Here is a 6,108-nt window from a genome sequence, read left to right on the forward strand (position 1 = left end):
CCATGTACTCAGGTAAAATCTTTGGAGTTCAGTATGGAAATATATATTCAACAAACAGATGGTTGACAGAAGGGTGGGGAGTGTGGGGTTGGGCCAAATGGTGAAGGGGAGAGGGAGATACAGTCTTCCAGTTATGGAATGAATAAGTCATAGGACTAAAAGGCACAGCATAAGGAATACAGTCATTGATATTGTAATAGCAATTTAACAGGACAGATGGTAGCTACACCTGTAGTGCACATAGCATATACACTTGTTGAATCACTATGTCATGCACTTGAAACTATTATAACATTGTGTATCACCTATACTGAAATTTAAAAAAAAGAAATATTCAAAATTATTTTTCCTCAGTACTTTGGAGGCATTAGCCCACTATTTTATAGTTTCCTGACATGAAATTTTGTGCAAAAAAAAACAAAAAACAAAAAACACAAAGAAACAGTGCTTTGGCAGCACATACACTAAAATCGGAATGATACAGAGAAGATTAGCATGGCCCCTGTGCAAGGATGACATGCAAATTCATGAAGTATTCCATATTTTTAACCTTTATTAAAAATATTTTTCTTCAATTTTTCCTACTATATTTTTTACTTTTGTGTAAATTTTTTAAATTCTATTTTACTTCTATTATTTCATTTTAGTCTACTTCAGTGTATTCATTTTTCCAAATTTTTAAATAATTTCTTTTTTTTTCCTTTTTTTCCCCTTTTTTCTCTAATCTATCAAGCCACTTTTAACACCCAGATCAAAACACACCTGGGATCTAGCATCATTTATTCGATTTTTGTCTATGTGTGTATTTGTTTTTAATTTTTTAATTTTAATATTTTTTTAATTTTAATTTATTAATTTTAATTTTTCCAGCTCATTAACTCCTTTTATCCCTTCAAAATGATGAAACGAAGAAATTTACCCCAAAAGAAAGAGCAGGAAGAAATGACAGACAGGGACTTAACCAACACGGATACAAGCAAGATGTCTGAACCAGAATTTAGAATCACGATAATAAGAATACTAGCTGGAGTCGAAAATAGATTAGAATCCCTTTCTGTGGAGATAAAAGAAGTAAAGGCTAGTCGGGACAAAATTTTAAAAATGCTATAACTGAGCTGCAATCTCGAATGGAGGCCATGGCAACAAGGATGGATGAGGCAGAACAGAGAATGGGCAATATAGAGGACAAACTTATGGAGAATAATGAAGCAGAAAGAAAAAAGGAGATTAAGGCAAAAGAACACAATTTAAGAATTAGAGAAATCAGTGACTCATTAAAAAGGAACAACATCAGAATCATACGGGTCCCAGAAGAGGAAGAGAGAGAAACAGGAATAGAAGGATTATGTAAGGAAATCATAGCAGAAAACATTCCTAGCCTGGGGGAAAGACACAGACATCAAAATCCAGAAAGCACAGAGGACTCCCATTAGAGTCGATAAAAACTGACCATCATCAAGGCATATCATAGTCAAATTCACAAAATACTCAGGCAAGAAAAGAATCATGAAAGCAGCAAGGGAAAAAAAAGTCCTTAACCTACAAAGGAAGACAGATCAGGTTCACAGCAGACCTATCCACAGAAACTTGGCAGACCAGAAAGGAGTGGCAGGATATATTCACTGTGCAGCCAAGAATTCTCTATCCAGCAAGGCTCTCATTCAAAACAGAAGGAGAGATAAAAAGTTTCCTAGACAAACAAAATTTAAAGGAGTTTGTGGCCACTAAACCAGCCCTGCAAGAAATTTTAAGGGGGACTCTCTGAGAGGAGAAAAGATTTAAATAAATAAATAAATAAATAAATAAATAGCAAAAGCAACGAAGACTAGAAAGGATCAGAGAACACCACCAGAAACTCAAACTTTACAAGCAACATAATGGCAATAAATTTATATCATTCAGTACTCACTCTAAACGTCAATGAACTCAATGCTCCAATCAAAAGACATAGGGTAACAGAATGGATAAGAGAACAAGATCCATCTATATTGTGTTTACAAGAGACCCACTTTATTTTTTTTTTCAATATATGAAGTTTATTGTCAAATTGGTTTCCATACAACACCCAGTGCTCATCCCAAAAGGTGCCCTCCTCAATACCCATCACCCACCCTCCCCTCCCTCCCACCCCCCATCAACCCTCAGTTTGTTCTCAGTTTTTTTAACAGTCTCTTATGCTTTGGCTCTCTCCCACTCGAACCTCTTTTTTTTTTCCTTCCCCTCCCCCATGGGTTTCTGTTAAGTTTCTCAGGATCCACATAAGAGTGAAACCATATGGTATCTGTCTTTCTCTGTATGGCTTATTTCACTTAGCATAACACTCTCCAGTTCCATCCACGTTGCTACAAAAGGCCAGATTTCATTCTTTCTCATTGCCACGTAGTATTCCATTGTGTATATAAACCACAATTTCTTTATCCATTCATCAGTTGATGGACATTTAGGCTCTTTCCATAATTTGGCTATTGTTGAGAGTGCTGCTATAAACATTGGGGTACAAGTGCCCCTATGCATCAGTACTCCTGTATCCCTTGGGTAAATTCCTAGCAGTGCTATTGCTGGGCCATAGGGTAGGTCTATTTTTAATTTTCTGAGGAACCTCCACACTGCTTTCCAGAGCAGCTGCACCAATTTGTATTCCCACCAACAGTGCAAGAGGGTTCCCATTTCTCCACATCCTCTCCAGCATCTATAGTCTCCTGATTTGTTCATTTCGGCCTTATAAAGATAAAAAGCTTCTGCACAGCAAAGGAAACAACCAACAAAACTAAAAGGCAACCAACGGAATGGGAAAAGATATTTGCAAATGACATATTGGACAAAGGGCTAGTATCCAAAATCTATAAAGAGCTCACCAAACTCCACACCCGAAAAACAAATAACCCAGTGAAGAAATGGGCAGAAAACATGAATAGACACTTCTCTAAAGAAGACATCCGGATGGCCAACAGGCACATGAAAAGATGTTTAACGTTGCTCCTTATCAGGGAAATACAAATCAAAACACACTCAGATATCACCTCACGCCAGTCAGAGTGGCCAAAATGAACAAATCAACAAGAGACCCACTTTAGACTGAAAGACACCTTCAGATTGAAAAGAGATGGGGAACCATCTATCATGCTAATGGTCAACAAAAGAAACACGGAGTAGCCATACTTATATCAGACAATCTAGACTTTTAAATAAAGATAGCATCAAGAGGTGAAGTATCAAAAAGCATTATGTCATAATTAAGGGGTCTACTCACCAAGAAGACCTAACAATTGTAAACATTTATGCACCAAATGTGGAAGGACACAAATATATAAATCAATTAATCACAAACATAAAGAAACTCATCAATAGTAATACCATAATAGTGGGGGACTTCAATACCCCACTCACAGCAGTGGACATATCATCTAATTAAAAAATTAACAAGGAAATAATGTCTTTGAATGACACACTGGACCAGATAGACTTAACAGATATATTCAGAACATTTCATCCTAAAGCACTGGAATATACATTCTTTTCCAGTGCACATGGAACTTTCTCCAGAATAAACCACATACCAGAACACAAATCAGCCCTCAGCAAGTACAAAAAGATCAAGATCATCCCATGCATATTTTCAGACCACAATGCTATGAAACTTGAAATCAACCACAAGAAAAAATTTGGAAAGACAGCAAACACTTGGAGACTAAAGAACATCCTACTAAAGAATGAATGGGCTAACCAAGAAGTTAAAGAGGAAATTAAAAAGTTCATGGAAGCCAATGAAAATGAAAACACCACACCCAAAACCTCTGGGACGCAGCAAAGGCAGTCATAAGAGAAAAGTATATAGCAATCCAGGGCTTCCTAAAGAATGAAGAAAGACCTCAGATACACAACCTAACCTTACGCCTTAAAGAGCTGAAACAAGAACAGCAAATCAAACCCAAAACCAGCAGAAGACAGGAGATAATAAAGATTAGAGCAGAAATTAATGCTATTGAAATGAAAAAAAAACAAAAAAAACAAAAAAAAGACACTAGAACAGATCAATGAAACCAGAAGCTGGTTCTTTGAAAGAATTAACAAAATTGATGAAACCACTAGCCAGTTTGATCAAGAAGAAAAAGGAAAGGACCCAAAATAATAAAATCAAGAATGAAAGAGGAGAGATTACAACCAACACAGCAGAAATAAAAACAATAATAAGAGAATATTATGAGCAATTACATGCCAATAAAATGGGCAAGCTGGAAGAAAGGGACAAATTCCTAGAAATATATACACTACCAAAACTGAAACAGGAAGAAATAAAAAGTTTTAACAGACCCATAATCAGTAAAGAAATTGAATTAGTAATCAAAAATGTTCCAAACAACAAGAGTCCAGGAGCAGATGGCTTTCCAGGGAAATTGTACTAAACATTTAAGGAAGAGTTAACTCCTATTCTTTTGAAGCTGTTCCAAAAAATAGAAATGGAAGGAAAACTTCCAAACTCTTTCTATGAGGCCAGCATTACCTTGATTCCAAAACTAAACAGAGACCTCACAAAAGAGGAGAAATATAGACCAATTTCCCAGATGAACATGGATGCAAAATCATCAACAAGATATTAGCCAACCAGATCCAACAGTACATTAAAAAAATTATTCACCACAACCAAGTGGGATTTATACCTGGGATTCAGGCCTGGTTCAATATCCACAAAACAAACAATGTGATTCATCACATCAATAAAAGAAAGGACAAGAACCATATGATCCTCTCAATAGATGCAGAGAAAGCATTTGACAAAATACAGCATCCTTTCTCGATAAAAATCCTCAAGAAATTAGGGATAGAAGTATTATACCTCAAGATCATAAGAGCCATGTATGAAAGACCCAATGCTATTATCATACTCAATGGGGAAAAACTGAGAGCTTTCCCCCTAAGGTCAGGGACAAGACAGGGGATATCCACTCTCACCACTCTTATTCAACAGAGTATTGGAAGTCTTAGCCTCTGCAATCAGAAAATACAAAGAAACAAAAAGCATCCAAATTGGCCAGGAAGAGGTCAAACTTCCACTCCTCACAGATGACATGATACTCTACATGGAAAACCCAAAAGATTCCACCAAAAAACTGCTAGAACTGATTCATGAATTCAGCAAAGTAGCAGGATATAAAATCAATGCACAGAAATCAGTTGCGTTCCTATACACCAACAATGAAGCAACAGAAAGAGAAATCAAGGAATCAATCCAATTTACAATTGCACAAAAAAACTATAAAATACCTAGGAATCAATCTAACCAAAGAGGTGAAAAATCTAGACACTGAAAACTATAGAAAGCTTATGAAAGAAATTGAAGAAGACACAAAAAAATGGAAAAAGATTCCACGCTCCTGGATAGGAAGAACAAATATTGTTAAAATGTCGATACTACCCAAAGCAATCTACATATTCAGTGCAATCCCTATCAAAATAAGACCAGCATTCTTCACAGAGCTAGAACAAACAATCCTAAAATTTATATGGAACCAGAAAAGACCCTGAATAGACAAAGCAATCTTGAAAAAGAAAACCAAAGCAGGAGGCATCACAATCCCAGACTTCAAGCTATGCTACAAAGGTGTAATCCTCAAGACACTATGGTACTGCCACAAGAACAGACACTCAGATCAATGGAATGGAATAGAGAAACCAGAAATGGACCCACAAGCATATGGCCAAAGAATCTTTGACAAAGCAGGAAAGAATATCCAATGGGATAAAGACAGTCTCTTCAGCAAGTGATGCTGGGAAAACTGGACAGACACATACAGAAGAATGAACCTGGACCACTTTCTTACACTATACACAAAAATAAACTCAAAATGGATGAAATACCTAAGTGTAACACAGGAAGCCATCAAAATCCTTGAGGAGAAAGCAGGCAAAAACCTCTTTGACCTCAGTTGCAGTAACTTACTCAACACATCTCTGGAGGCAAAGGAAACAAAAGCAAAAATGAACTACTGGGACATCATCAAAATAAAAAGCTTCTGCACAGTGAAGGAAAAAAATCAGCAAAACTAAAAGGCAATCAACAGAATGGGAGAAGATATTTGCAAATGACATCAGATAAAGGGTTAGTACACA

General features: G+C 36.4%; 1 non-coding gene across 1 annotated transcript; it reads left to right on the top strand.

The window, feature by feature from the left end:
* The first annotated feature begins 444 nt into the window (after positions 1-444).
* LOC125924053 (U6 spliceosomal RNA) lies at positions 445-547 on the top strand. The gene has a single exon (XR_007458240.1). It is a non-coding gene; the product is annotated as a U6 spliceosomal RNA (small nuclear RNA).
* Positions 548-6,108: the final 5,561 nt, after the last annotated feature.

Source organism: Panthera uncia, chromosome B1 (genome assembly GCF_023721935.1).
Source record: "Panthera uncia isolate 11264 chromosome B1, Puncia_PCG_1.0, whole genome shotgun sequence".
NCBI lineage: Eukaryota > Metazoa > Chordata > Mammalia > Carnivora > Felidae > Panthera > Panthera uncia.